The 15,713-nt window shown below is 46.8% G+C and overlaps 1 long non-coding RNA gene across 1 annotated transcript; it reads left to right on the top strand.

Moving 5' to 3' along the window:
* Positions 1–2,821: 2,821 nt before the first annotated feature.
* Positions 2,822–12,875, top strand: LOC123026822. The gene is made up of 2 exons (XR_006415392.1): positions 2,822–3,148; positions 7,595–12,875. It is a non-coding gene; the product is annotated as an uncharacterized LOC123026822 (long non-coding RNA).
* The last annotated feature ends 2,838 nt before the right edge of the window (positions 12,876–15,713 follow it).

Raw genomic sequence — 15,713 nt, 5'->3', positions numbered from 1 at the left:
GTTCTCTGGATCCAAAGAATGTTGTCTATATGAATGCATGCATGCATGAGTGGATCCCATTCTTGAAAGGCACCGTAAATAACTTTAGAAGCATACACACATTCCTAGTTGGTAAAATGCATATCATTCCTCCCTGTCCAATCCCAGTAGAAATCTGTGAACTTGTCCATTGCTTTGAAAAATTGCTAGTTAATTTGCACAGCGTCTGAACATGTTTTCCACAGTCTCTCAAATTTGGCAAACCTTCCCCCCCCCCCCCCCCGCCCCTTACCCTTGTACAAGTTCAACAGCCAAACTGTAGTTCAGGTCATCTGGTGGAATCCAAGTCAGGAAGTTCTGCTAAAAAAAAAATCTTTGACAGCTTCATCTTTAAGATGATTAAGGAAAAAAAACCTCAGAAAATGTGCCAGGGGAAATACATTTCTTCACTTTTTATGCCACCCTCATTAGAAAAACCTGCACATTTTTAGTGCAGAGACGTTTGGGAAATGGACATGATAATTAGGAAAAGGTCATGCTTTAATTAGGGTTGTGCAATTTTTAAAATAATGGTCCAATTGTAGCTCCTTTAAATTCAACCATTCTTCTGTGGAAACATTCAAGGCAGATAAAAATTCCTGGCATAATAATTAATATAAATTGGGGCGTTGCTTCTTTTACTACAGCTACATTTGTTTCTTTTGATACCTGAATTCCCTGCAGTAGAGTATGGGAGTTCTTGAGTTGCATAATTGTTCTGGAAAGCATAGCGGGGGTAACATGAAAGGAAAAAAGCTCTTATCATCTTGACCTATGATTATTAGCATTCTGCGGGGTTGCCCTGATGACGGTGGCCAGCCCACCGGCAGGGTGGGGTAATGGGAAGCCCAGTAGTGTCACTCTTTAGCTTTGGCACTTTGATTTCAGAACAGATCAAAACAGCCCCAGAACGAAATGGCTGGGGACCCAATTACTCTAGAGACAGTCTTCACTTTTACTCTGGCACCCCCACTCGCTCTCACACACATGTTCTGTCTTTCTGAGTCGAAGGCAGCTAGCAATATTAAACACCAAAAATGTAACACAACCTTGAAACCTGGAAATGAATCATCCATCAACCTGCAGTGAACAGAAAGCAACATCAGAAAGAAAGGATGAGTCCAGAAAAGCACCTGGGAAGAGTGGCTACTTCCGTGGTCCCCAAATACCCTTTGGTGCTGGAAAACGCACAGGAAGGGGAGAGCAATATCCCCCCCAGCCCCCAGTACCAGCCTGGAGAGAATTCCAAACCCTCAGGGCTGCTGTTGAGCAGGCAGCCCTTGGGCAAGGCTGACTGTCTGCCCAGCAGTTTTTCCACAACATCAGCTTGTACAGGAACGCTGTAGGAGGATGCGCAACACAAATTTTGCACCGACTTTCTCAGCTGCAAATGTCCTGCACAGGTAGAAATTGCTGTGTCCTTTATTCCAGTGCACTTAAATCAGAGACTAATCTTTTCCTTCTTTTAGCCTGGGTAGCCATGTTAGTCTGTGCCAAAACAACAGAGTTTTGGAGCTCCTTAAAAAGTAACGCATTTGTTCTGATGTAAACTTAGACTATAGCATGAAGTGTTATGGAAAGATTCAGGTTTTAATGCATTACAAAGTGAGGTCAGAAGAAAATCTGACTTTGGTGCGCCCGCAACTGGAGTTTTGTGTTCAGTTCTGAGCCCCTCATTACAGGAAGGAGATAGCCAGGTTAGAGTTAGTGCAGCGCAGGGCCACAAGGATGGTGGCCAGATTGCAGGGAAAGCTGTATGAGGCGAGACTGAGGGAGCTGGGTCTTTTCAGCCTGGAGAAGAGGAAACTCTGAAGGGATCTGTTGGTGACATTTAGGTATGTGAGGGGGTGTCACACGGACGTGGGTAGAGACCTGTTCTCCCCTGCATAGGAGGGCAGGACACACTCCAACTGAGCCAAACTCAGGGAACCAAGGTTCAATTTGGATGCTAGGAAGCAATTCCTGACAGTTAGGACCCTGAGGGTATGGAATGGGCTTCCAAGGGAGGTGGTTGAAGCCCCAGTGGTGAGGGTGTTCAACGATAGGCTAGACATGCACATGGTAGGCACGTTGTGAGCAGAGCCGGCTAGAGCCGGGGGTCAGACTAGATGGCCTGGAAGACCCCTTTTTGCCCTGTTTCTAGGCTTCTAAAATTAAGTGTGGAAAGTATTGACAGGAGTAATTAATAGAAGCCAATAGGCACATTGATGTTCCGACATTCCATTATTTTTTCACTGTTGACACATTTGAATTTAAACTTCTTGGCTGAGGCTGAGTAAGTGCGGGATGCACCCCATCACCACCCTCCCATTCCCTCTAATTGAGCAGATGCTTCTTCCTTTCCTCCACCCCGTGTTGCCTTGACCCAGTGTGAAGAAGTGAAGGTGCAGTTGGGGGTGCCAAGAACTGAATGAATGCATGTAACCTCTTGCTAAAATCATAGGCTGCCTTTTAAGTACTATTGTCATAGAAGAACAATAAATATTCCCTAGCTGTGTATTTCAGACTGGTAATGATACCTCTGCTTCCTTGTAAAATCCTGTGGAATATGCTTTGTTGGCTCTGCTCGCCAAAGGTGCTGCTGTCTCCACAGGGAAACCTGAGGAATTGTGAATTGTCTTGATTCCACAGAGCCCTCAGATAGTCTTGTCAGCATCCCTCTCTCCTTTAAGAGTTAATGTTTTACCTTCCTAGCTGTCCAAATCTGTGTGCATTAAACACTTTCCTCATATTGTCTATGGCTGCGCTTTAAAATAGGTTAACAATTCTGACTTTCCATGGAAGAATTTCCATGTGCCCTTTAAGAGTTTTAAGTGTCTTAATTTGGGTCCTTAATAGGGTGACAATAGGGAATGCACCGGGCAAGTTTTTCCCTCTTTCAGTTGGACATTTTGCAGAGAGGTGAGCTGAGAGGTGGGCACTGCACACACAGTTTTGAAATAATCTTTTCATCCTTTGCAGGCAGTCTTTCCAAACATTCAGCCAGACGTCCAAGAGACAGAAAAGTCAGCAAATGTTCTGGTGGAAACTGGGCCTGTATCCTACAACCATGAGGAAGACGTGGAAGAAGAAGAGGTGGAAGAGGAGGAGGACCACTGCATGAGCGCCCTGCAACTAATGGGAGGAAATGGTGGGCCTTAATTTCACACATTTTAAGGAGATGCCACCCCACAAAGCATTTCTTAACCCTTTCCAAAAGCAGTTTGACAGCTCCACCATCGCGTCCCACACGTCCGCACGTGTCCGTATGACTTCTTCCCTTGTACCATTCCACCAGCAGAACACCTGAGGCATCATGCCAACCCATGATTTGGCATTTCTTGCGTGAGGGACTGGAGGCACTTGGGCTTGCATACTTCCTCCTGCTCAGGCTTTGATCCTTAGTTCCAGAACTGGCCTGCAGGGTCCTGAAAAGATGCCAGCTATGTGGCTTGCCTTTAATCAGGATGGGAGGCAGGGAATCGGTGGTGGTGGTGGGAAGAAGTGAGCCTGCAAGCCCCAGGCTCCTGCTGGTTTGACCACATAAGGCCAAACTAGGGTGTAATATTCTCGCTGGACCTCCTTGTGAAAGCTCTCAAGGAGAGGCAGGGCATGAATGTTCGTGACTCGGTGGCCGTTCACCTGTAAGTGATCCCCAGAAACACTCACGTAGGCCTCTTGGCTGCAGCAGCAAGGAAGAGCCTTCCTCACAGGCGTTCGAAGGACCACGACCATGTTAGCGGCCAGTCGAGCCATCCCCTCCCTCTGCATCCCTCACCCCACCCATTTGCCATACAGAAAAAACGCTCAGTGCACAGGGACAGGCCGCCGTGACAGAAAGAGCCAAAGGACCATCTGCTCTGCTTGTCTTCCTCCGGTTTTAGATCTGGAAATTCTCCACTCTAGCATGGCCTTCTGAATCATGCTACAGAAGTCACACGTTCCTACAAATTGCTTTCCCCTTCCAGCTCTTGGATGAGGCGGCAAATTGTACATTTTCTCCTTTTGTCCCACTGGGGGTTTTTGACACCAGTTCGTGTAGCTTAGGATGCATCTTTTCCCAGAGCTTTTTGTACTTTTTCTGTAAATGCTTTCCCAGTTCAGTCTTCCATCTCTGTCATTTTTCTTGCTGCATTTTGAGTGCTGGCATCTGTCTCATACATGGTGATCTGCTAAATCTTTGCCACCTCCTCATCCCCTGCTCATCCTCATTTCTCAGAATTGCCTTTGTAGTTTTCCCATAAAGGGGATTTTGTGCCTAAGCTTCCATGGTAAGGACTTGATGCTCCCACACAGTGCTGGGATAAATGCTTTCAAGTTAATAATACTGTTTATGTGTTATTGTTTAATAATGTTTAGAGGGGTTTACTAAGCCCACGTTACCCCCAAAGGTTTTACATAAACAGAAAATCACACGTGAGACAGTTAATTCAGTGATAGGTATTAAGTCCTCCCTGGCTCAGTCGCCAGGTGTTCGAAGCCCATGGCAACACACCCTGCCCCCCTCCAAATCCCATTTGCCCCGCATCTTCTTTTTCATTCTTGCCCCACTTGTTTGGGGGGCAAAAGGCCAGAGCTGGGGGCAGCAGCATCTCTACCTGTATTTGTCACCAGCATCATCTGGCCAGTGCGAGTGGCAGCGGAACAAAGGGCTGCAGTTATACAGAGGCGCACCAAGCCCCCTTCCCAGGGGAGGGGGGGTCAGTGGACTCTTGCTGGCACATGGGCCTCCAGTGGGTGTCCAGCTAGGCCTGCCCTCGACCCTGGCGGTGCTGTTTCACACTGGCCGTCAAACACCTGCTTAAATGGGAAGCTTGAAGCCGCTATGAAATGCTCAGGACAAGGTGGGTCACACTTCAGTCTTAGGGTCACCTCCAGGTAATGGCATTAGGAGGCTGGGGTTTGGACGACCTGCCTTCTCCAGGGACTCTTCCAGCCCTGTGATTTTTGGTTGTAAAAGCCAAACTGGTTGAACTGGTAGAAGTGCTGGAGATGGCCTTCCTGGTCCTGGCAAAATGGCCAGGTGTCCCTCAGAACGTTCACCTCTCAGGGAACTACTAGATGCAACACTATGTGTAAATGTGTTTTAGGCTATTTTTATTGTATTGCATTTAGGTCATTTTATGAATGACACCCTGAAATCCCTTTTGGGCATGGAGCACAGTTTATAGATTTTAAAGTAGATGAGCTGTCCGTAATTGCAGTCCTGGAAGAGAGCATGGATCCCTCCCTCTGCTTCCTCTCTCCTTCCTCCTTGCAGTTTCTGTCACCAGCTGTGCCTGTGCCAAGGCGAGCTGCGGTTCCAGAGGGAACAGCTAGGAGAGGTGGATTCCTGGAGCTCTGGAGGTGCGGATTTCTCACCTCCTGCAGTGACTCTTGGGGTGTTAAGCCAAGAGCCCCCACCTATGCTCAGCCCATGTATTTGCAGCTAAATGCTGGAATCCCTCCAAACTCTCACTTCTCAGAGAACTGTTATACACAACACTATGTGTGAACGTGTTTTTAGGTTATTTTTATTGTATTACATTTAGGTCATTTTATGAATGACACCCCGAAATCCCTTTGGGATAGGAGGCACTGTTTATAGATTGCTAATGTGAGAGACAGTGATGGGTTGCCCTTATTATTTAAGAAACCTGTAACTGAGGAAGAATTGTGAGGCTTCTAGACAAAGAACATTTCCTGGAAGTCCGTGAGATTTTATTGAAATGCAGATGCATCATCGTTGTAGTAGTCTTTTATCTGGAGGAGCCAAATTTGAGAAGCTGAGAACAGCAGGCACTGGGATAATTCTTAGGTGGGTAGGTGACTTCATGTCATGGCAGCTGAGCTTGGTCTCTCTCCCTCCCTGCCTGCATTCCCAAAAGGACTTCCCAGGAAGTCAGGTGGGTGATCAAGCATGTATCCGATTAACCCATATTTCTGTCCCTTAAATGAGGAGTGGTAATATGCAGCCTAAAAGCAGCATACAACACCCCCCCCCAAAAAAAGCAAAGCAAAGCTGTTTAAAAAAGATGATGTTTAGGGCAAATTTGCCACACAGACAAGCTAAGCTAAATCTGACCTTTTTGGTGCTTGATGGGGGTCCAGATGCCTTTTTCCCAAAAAATTAATGTTTATGTCTGCCAGCAGGCAGTAGCCTGTGAGTATGTTTGGGGTTTTGAATGGCCCCTGCCCCCCTCCCGCCAAAGTTGCCCTCCTGTGTCTTAAAGGAACGTACAATGTCTTCTTTTAACAAATCCCAAGGATAAATAATGCTCATAAACATTCCTCACCCAACAGAGTGTTCAGCAATGCAACCAATCAGTAGGGTTTAGCATCTATAGGCAGACCTGACAATACACTCTGTGTTTGGGATACAAGATTCTTGCCGTTTTGAAGCTTCTCATTATAGTGTAAATATGTACATATAGCCAAGGACTTGGCATGGAATCTGCTAATTGTGAGATCTGACAGTGTCATGGGGAGAAGGCTGATGATGGAGTGTTGATTATTTACTGTGTCAGTGTCTTGACACCCTAATTTAGCAGTGGATGTTGATTTCAACTTTTGTGCGATGTCTGTAGAATAATCATAACAGACTGGTTTGCTCAGAGTAGAAAGTAATCACTCAGACTGTGGGGAACTCTTTTTCCACTAGCCTCTATGATTGGAATTGCATTTCCAGAGAGCAGCACCGAGGTAGGTGTTTCTGTGTGTGCTGAAGGAAAACTTCCACCACCACCACCACCACCACCATAGCTGTCGAAAACTAGTGACAGGTTATTGGACTGTCCCCGCTCCCCATGCCCCAGTGCTGCGTTTCTTTTTAAGTACAGTGGTACCTTGGCTCACGAACTTAATCCGTTCCAGGACTCTGGCCATGACCCAAACTGGTTGTGAGCCAAGTTAAATTTCCTTATAAGGGTCAATGTAAATAAGGTCAATCCATTCTGCAACTATTTTTTTTACTCACAAAAATTTGAAGCAAAGTGACAAAGAATGAGGTAGATTATATTAACAATTTGCCAGCTGATACAGCCAGAAAAAAAAAACTTTTGGGCTACCACTGTATTCCTAAGTATACTTAAAAAAAGAAAAAAGAATTCCATGTAATCATAAGGAAAAATAATATGTGAGTGAATTTAAGAGTGCCAGGCAGAGGTCTAACAGGACAGAAAGAAATGGGGAGGAGTTTCCATTGGGCCAGATTTTTTTTAATGGTATGTGTGTGGAGGGGAACTCTAATTTTAAGGGTTTACTGGAGAGTTAATTAAACCCCAGCTGACTTGTTTATGTCTCATATAAAACCTGTAATTTGTTTCCTTGATGAATTCTGTGCGACTTAAGACAAAGTTGACAGTTTGCCTGCTGTAGGATTTTTCTCACCTGCTGATATTTGTGACCTACTTTTAAATAGTGTCCTTTTGAAGTGCTGCACTTGAATACATTTCTCTGCGGTTTCTGCGCAGGCCTGTTCTTTGCCCGGCTCTTTGTATTTTAAGATGGGAGGGTCCTTTTTGTTGGCTGAATTTTTTGTTCAGGTGTCACCTAGTATATGATGCTTTGGGGTGATGCGGCTCATTCCAACTACTTTTCTTCCATGTTGTGTTTTCAGATTATGGTTGCGATATGGATGACGACGATGGATATTAATCCTTTTTGTATCCAGATTAGTGTGGCGAAATAAGCTACCTGGTGATGCAAGCAAACCTTGATGACTTCTAAAGAGACAAATTCATTATGAATTTTAGTGAGTTTCCACTCACCTGTTGCCTGGCACCAGTTTGGCTTTAGAATACTTGAAGCGTTTCTGGATCATGTTGCGGGAAAAGGATTGACTGAAGAAATAATTCCGGAAAAATGAAGGAGAGGAACCAAATGTTTGGCACAATTCGACATCTTCTGTCGGACCCTTGTTTGCGGCTGCCTTTGACTGAGCCACATTGCTGTAAAGATGCATATAAAGAAGAGAAACAACCCACTCAGTGAACAAATTGCTCCTAAAAAGCAATTTGAAAAATTTGAAAAAGCTTTGGACAGTAGAGGTGCTAAAAGCGCATTCGTCAGTAGCAGAAGTCTCCCTGCGGCTTCGTGCGCATATTTCCATACTGAAAGACTCACGAATAAATCACATCTGGGTGATGCATGGAATGCCCTGGCAACTCCCCTCGGAAAGCAGTCCTGAACACTTGCCTTTTCATGCCACAAAATTGCCCTGGGACTAGGCCACTGCTGGGCAGGAGTCTCTGCCCTGCTGTAAGACAACAGCGGCACTCATTTGATTCTGTTTTTGTTTGTTTAACACGATCTGAATAAGTAATGGGAGCATTTGGCTGGTTTATCAGAGTAGAGACTTCAGGGGTGCTGCTTCCATACGGGGCATGTCCTATTATTCTTGTAGCAAGAAAATTAAGCTAGGTCTTTTTTCATGCACTGTTGCTATTGATAGAGGCGGGTTAAGCAGAAGAAGATCAGGGGAGAATGCTTGGGATAAGCCAGACACCCCTGTGCCAGGCCATGTGCTCCCTCACTCCATATCCCCCCTGCAGTAGTGTTATTTTTAAAAACAAGTTCTTGATTGTAGGTGCAGAGAGCAGTGCTCTTGGCTGGGATCCCAAGGAAGTTTTAGTCGGCTTAACACAACGGACAGATTGTCTCCGAGATGATGTTTCATTTTTGTTTTAAAGCAAATAAGCTAAGCCCCCCTCTTCGATGTAATTTAATTTAATAGTATTTAGTGAGATTGGTATGGCTGCATTAAAGGCTCCGCCATGGAACAAGCTTGACCATGCTTTGCTCTCTCCATGTTTGCCAGTCCGTGCTATTGCAGTAACTGGCAGAAGGTGCAACTTGGTGAATCAAAGCTTAAAACTCAACTGTTTCCTGTTCCAAACTCAGTAAGATGGATTCTTCCCAAATTCTGACTAAACAGGACTGCAAGTTGAGCAGTGTTTGACTTCTTCAGCTTTCAAGCACTACTGTGTTCATTTCCTGGGAAACTGATTGCCTGCCCCATCCAAACAAAACGAAAACCCATTTCTCACTTTGGCCTTGTCTGTGTCAAGGTCAAGCCACTTCTTCCTGCCCTATTGCTTGGCTTTACCAGCGTTCGGAGCTGGAGAATCTAGCTCCCAGCTAGACAGCAAGATGAAAAGCGGCTTCCCTGAACAGAGTCCAAGGCTTCATGCTTGGATGGTAAACAGGATCTGAGCTGTCCCACTTCAGACTGCAGGTGGGGACATTCCTTCTCAAATGTTCTTCCATGCAAATAATGACAGCAACAGATCCCTCCTTGTGGGCGACTTCGGCTAGCAGGATGGGTTTCCTGTACTGCCGTATTTTTCTTCCAACTGGAAGAGCATTTGGTCAATACACACCATATCCCAGCCAACACCTGCAGTGTGAAATGGTACAGCCCAAAGGCACGATCATGGCCTCTGTGAGAATCACACCCAAGTCATGGTGGGGTGTATATGGAGGGCGGGGGCGGGGGCCAGTGCTTCCTTCTCAACCTCCCCTAATGTAATTTTCCTAATTTTATTATCTAGTTGCTCAGTCAGAACGTTCAACTTGTCACATCTGGCTTCTTTTTTCAGTAGCATTCTGGCCACTTTTGCTTTGGTGGAGATAGTTGTGGCAACATAATGGATGTGTTCACTGTTAGAGGAACAACAAGCCAACATTAGAAACAAGCTCTGCCTTTTTTTAGGGACCAAGTACTGGCTAAGGGTTTGCAAACACTTCACCTGAGCAGGTGATGTTTGCTCTTTGGAACGATGGCATTCCAAGGTGGTAAAAGTTTACATCAGCAACTCCCTCACCAAATTTCATTAAAAAATCTCTGCCAGACATCACTGCTTGGAAACTGCTCTCGTTACCATGTCAGTGTTGGCTGGGGAGGGAATAAAACAAATGTATAATTAAGTCTGTTGTGACAACAGCCAAGTTCCCCCTTCCCACTGCCAGCGGCCCCCCCTGCCACGCAGTTGGGTGGGTGCGCCATGACATTCGCTGCCTCATTCTCACAGGGACTGTCCAGTGAGAATGGCAGTTGCTTTTGCCAGAGGGGCTTCCTTGGGGCCAGGGCACCACCATGGAAGCGAGCTGCATGCTCCGAGTGCCCACTTGGGGTGCCAATTACAGAAATTGCCGGAAGGCTTTTGCAGGAAGAGGCACGCCACGGAATCTTCTTATGCAAGCTCATTTTGAGCCTTTAGCAGTTTCAGTGCAGCAGCAAGGACAAACGTGCCCCTGTTGAACCTCTGCCTGCTCCTCAACCCTGACATTCTTAGGAACTGGCCGCCCTGGCATACTTACTTGGCTCATTAAGGTATTTTTACTGGGGATTCTGAGGGCCAGATGAGAGACGAAGCAGATCTGTGAGCAGGTCGAAATGCTGCAGAAAGCAGCTTTGTAAGCGACACCCTGAATTGGGCCCACAAGTTTGGGGGAGAGAGTTGAACCTCTTCTCCACATTTTTGTTCCGTTAAATGTGTGGCCCAGCCTAGGGGTTGCTGTTTGCCCTCTTAAAGAAAGTTTATGAGGACTTGTAAGTTACCTGTGATGGGGCAAACAGCACCAGGGGTCATTCTGTGTCAAAAACAGGAAGGAGGGCTTGAAGCACGAGAGTCTCTGTGTACTCTTGTTCCCCTCAAAATACCTTTCCCACTCCTCAGGGCTACATCTTTTGCAAAACTGCAGAGATGGGGAGATCCAGTCCCAGGTATCTCTCGTCTTGTTGGGTTTTGCTCATAAAGAAAATGCCTGCTTTCTCTGCAGAAGAATTAAAGTGGTCCTTTGACTATCCAGTCCTGCTGCCCTCAGTGTTCAAGTAATCATTATATCCGCTTGTCCTTCTTTCATTCCGTATCAGATGTAAAACATGGTGCTGAAATGTTTTGCTTCCCGAGAAATGTCTGTATATATTTGGATAGCTATTGCATTTCTCTGGGCATGTATGTGTACTAATCTTTGAACATTTGCCTTTGCCCAAGTTCTTTTAAAGTGGCATGACACTCGAGGAGACCGCCCAAGTTGGAAGGGGCTTTGTTCCGAAATACAAATGATTTTGTCTGAAAGAAGTTATATAATGTTAGCTCTGGGAAAACAAAACAAAACAAGAGAACGTCTTCCTTGCCTAGCGCCCTTCCTGAATTTTGTCTTCTATGAGATTGTTAAGAACAGCCTTTCCCGACTTTGTGCGCTCTCAGTGTGTTGAACTACAGCCTCTGGCATTCCCAGCCGACATGCCCAAGGCTGGGTGCGTGTGATGGCAGTTGTAGTCCAGCATTTTTGGAAGCTGCCACGTTAGGGAAGGCTCAATCCGCCTAGCTGGCTCCCATGCCCAGTTCCTTGCAGAGGAGCATCATGGAGAGCTGGGTGCCGTGCTTGTGCACGGGGAAGCCGGAACCGAAGGCGACAGTCAGGGAGGCTCGTCGGGGGCCGTTCACAAGCCAGCAGCTTCTCCTAAGAATGGCTTTTTTTTAGCCACGGCACAACCAGGGAGGTACGGAGAGGGTTGTCTTGTGCATGCAGAAGGATGGATTTTCTATTTACCTTACTGTTTATATGGATTTTCAACCCCACTTTGCACTTCCTAATCCACATAATACTGTGTGAGAATTTCTTCTCGGTCATTTTCTCCTCCTCCTCTCTAATGTTCATTTCTCCTTGCTGTGTCTAAGCTCAGGGAATGCAAATGGATTAGCAGGTGCCACTTTCTGTTGTCCTAACTACTTAGGCAAATGTTAAGAAGGCGCACGCCAGCACCAGCTCTCAGCTGCCAGCGGATCACCGTGACCTTGAAGGAAGCATTTTGCTGAATTTCTCTGGAAGTCATTTGGATATTGCTGTGTTCCAGACTCAAATGATGATGAAAGATTATAGGGTTTCAAGAACAGTTAGCTTTCGATTATGAGATGCGAATCTTGGCTGTGTGTGCCATACATTTAGAAGCTACTAAATTAGTCAAAATCCCCCAGCTGTGAGTGTTAACGCTTTTCCATGTTCTTTTTAACTCCTTGGTCACTTGGCCACTTGTCCATCCGCTCCCCCTGGCAGTGCTGGCGCACGGACCTTGGGCCAGGCTCTCCCTGCGAAGACCTCGTTGTGCCGGTTCAGTTCACACAACTGCCTCTTCCTCATCCTCCTCTGTCTCTTTAGAGAAGGCTCCGACATAGTCGAACTGTTGTGGACAGCCACCCTCTAGATGTCACCTGCATGGTCTCTTCGCTCCCAGGGAAGCAGGAGGTTGTATCCAACCTAAATGACTGGGCCATAGGTTAAAGGTGGATGTAACCCAATGGCAGCATCCCAGGAAATATGAGCAGAGCTCTGGGGCTAGAGAAATGTTGGCAACCCGTGAATTCACAGGCACCCCCAGACTCCCCTCTATCTCTACCCGACATGCCGTTATTCATGCAAGTCTGACTTCAGTGGGGAGCAGCTAAACAGAGGCGTGCGGAGCACTGTTTAAAACCCTCTTCCATGGCCATTTTCCCTCTATTGTTTGCTTTCTCTCTGGATTGTGTGGGAGTTCAGTATTTCAGGGTGGCTTTCATTGCAAAGGAATTGTGCTGCTTGTTTGTGCGTTAACAAGACCAGTGCATTTGGCAGCGTGTGAGTGCCAGTGGATCACAACGACCTGTGAGCATCTTGGATGGGCCCCACCAATCTGCACCAGAAGTGATGCTGTGCTGTTTTGCTGTCGAACAAATGTAATATCTGTAAATACTTTACCTTATCTTGGATTATGTGTTCTTGAAAATCCTGCCTTCTATTAGTTGGTGGTGTTTTTTTTAATTTCTATTTAATGTCTCTGTGACTTGGATGGGAATGTACAAAAATGCTTGTGTAAATCCTATTTTGTCTTCATGAAGCAAGGCATTTCTTAATCACTGAAGTGTGTGAGTTTTCTTTCAAGGTGGATCTTCTTTCTCTAATCAAAACAAGGGTCCCTTTCCAAATCACATGATCATGGCAGCCAGAAACTACCAACCATAACTTTCCCCTCACTTTTTCAGATATAAATGTCGCTCAGCAAATAAAGGCAGACATGCAGTTTGGAATCATTCTCACTGAACACAGCATGAATTCTACCAACACATGCTGCATCCGGTCTCGAGCCGAACCTGTCAGGAGAGGCCAGTTCAAGAGGCCCACCCCTGAAGTGTGGGCCCAATCCACCATGGATAATCCTGTTTGCATGCTTCCTCTTAGCAGACCCAGGGGTGAACTTTTCATCTGGTCCATGGTTCCTGCGCTAGTTGTATTTTAGGCATCAGGAACCATAGCAAAGGTAGCTTCCCCCAGAGCATGAGAAACAGAAGGGTTTCACCTTTGCGATTAACACAGTGAAGCAAGCCTTCGCAGTCCCCCGCCTCCTGCCCTGGCTTTCGAATGTGGGTACTGAGAAGTACGAGCCGAGCAGGCCCCTGAATTGAGTTCGGTCCCCATCTTTCGTGTACAGAAACCTGCTAGAAACGCCGCCTCTTCTGTTGGGCCTGCTGGTCCCAGGCATTTGCATGGAGCAGGCACTGTGGCTGTGCCTCCTCGGGGCTGCACGGGCCCAGGTCGTGGCTTTCATTCTGGGAGCATCTGCGGACTTGGATTATTACAGTTCACATTCAGTAACTGCAAGAGTCAGTGCCTGCAATTAGTCACTACTGCTGGTCGTTAACTCTGGAGACAGGCAGAGGGAGAAGTCTTGCCATTCACATGAGTTTTCTCCCTTCAGCTGGTCACCTGAATTAGTCAGGTCCAAAACGAAAACAGCTGCTGTCTTGATGCTTCTTTGCTTATACACAAGTACACTAGCGAGCCGGTTCGTGGCTTAGGTCAGTGGCCTTCAGCGATTGTGTCCAACATGAGGGTGTCACTGGATCATGGCATCCTCAAAGGAGAACAGGGCGCGGTCCTTTCTAGTTCTGTAGCAGAGGTTGTCTCAGGACAAGTCTCTTCCCTTGGTCCATTATGGCAACTTGTACCGGGTGTGCGGACTAAAATAGCCCCCTCTGTGCACTTGTTCAAGTGCAGGAGCCCTGACAGCCACCTTCTCATCTTCTCAGAAAAAGAAATGAGTGCAAAATCAGTTTCAGCTCTGCCCACGTTGTAGGTTGGGGTTGGCTTTGTTTCCTGATAAGGGTAAAGACTGCTGATCAAAGCTGTAGACCCCATTTACTTCTTGTGAAAAAGTACTAAATGTCAAGTAATGTATGCTGGACACCCCATACAGCAGGGTTGGGGACCCCAAGTCCAGACTCGGATCTAGCCTTCCCAGGATTCCAGCCTGGCACTCAAAGAGTTCTCCAGATGGCCATGCCTGGCCCCCGTCCTTCCCCTCCAGCCACCGGTTGTTTCCAGGATTAAGCTGCAGTGTAATGACATCATCACCATCATTTGCATCATTTTCATTTTGAGGCCTTTGTCCCTGGCTGCTGGTGGAAATCAGCCCCCAGAGCTTCTCCAAAAGGGAGTTCAATCCCAAAGTCTTCCCTACTTCTGCCCTACAGTCAGGGCCGCCTTAACCGCATTATGAGCCCCGGGCAAAGCAGTGTACTGGGGCCCCTGCGACAACTACAACTTCTGTCAATTTGGGAAGTTTCCCCATTTTCCAAGGGTTGACATACACAGGTTAGTATGGCGCCCCCGGGCAAGTGCCCACCAGGCCCAAGCATGAAGACGGCCCTGCCTGCATTATTGATGCAAGTACATAAGATCCTGGCCTGCACTTAGGCAGAGGGCTGAGCTCAGCACTGTTTTTGAGTGGTGGCCCCTTGGTGCCAACGCTGCCAGGGATGGAACCCAAGGCCTTCTCTTCCACTTTCTCTCTGAGTTCAACCTCTGACTTGGTCCTTTGCCTATTGGGCCGCTCCTTTCCATGCAAAGGCTGCATTCACCATCAAGGATGCTCTTAGAAGCTGCAGTGTCTGAGCCAAAGGTCAAGAGGGTGGTGCTGAAATCCAAGGGGTGGGTCCCCCCTCCAAAGAGTCTAGCATACTGTGGCTTAAACCTAAGCCCTATGAGAGGAAGCTTGACCTTTCAGCATGGGGGGAACCACACACGAATCAGGAAGGTGCAAAATGGGTGTTGGTGGGGGAAAGGCGAGGGGTCGGGGGGGGGCCACCTGGGGCACTGCAGAAGGCCGTATTGGGCCACCAGGGGGAGGGGCCCATGCGTGGCCTGGCTTGGACCAAGGTCTGTTTTGGATGTCCAGTGCATGCTCGAATCAAGACACCGACTATCACGGAAGTGTGTGGTTGCAGTGTGTGGGCTGGAATCTCCCCATATTTTATCACGACAATTTGAGTTACCAAACTGATTGAAATTGCACATTAAACCTCTCCCTTTTCAACTCTGAATATTTGTGATAAGAGCTAAGCTGTACAGTCAGTGGGCTTTATGAATAAAAGCAAAGATACATTTAGGAATTCTAAGATGTTCAAAAGGCCCAATGTCTTACGTCTCTTTAATTAGTCATGGGAGCAAATATTGCTGAGTTTTCCGGGAAAAATGGCAAATTGTTACCATGCTGTGTGCCTTCGATACAAAGCCCTCCCATCCCCCTGTCTTTGCAATATGTTTCATTACAGAATAAAACATTAAAGCTTTAATCAAGCCTGTATTAGCTGGCAGATGGTTCCAAGAGCCCTTTTAAATGTGATGATGAAGGAAACGGTGGCTTTTTAAGTCACACTTCAGCAGATTATTAACTGCTAAAGTCTTAAAGGATTTTC

Source organism: Varanus komodoensis, unplaced genomic scaffold, assembly GCF_004798865.1.
Source record: "Varanus komodoensis strain SLA01 unplaced genomic scaffold, ASM479886v1 scaffold3, whole genome shotgun sequence".
NCBI classification, from domain to species: Eukaryota; Metazoa; Chordata; class Lepidosauria; order Squamata; family Varanidae; genus Varanus; species Varanus komodoensis.
Note: the sequence above shows the minus strand (reverse complement) of the source record. Positions and strands in the feature narration are given on the sequence as shown.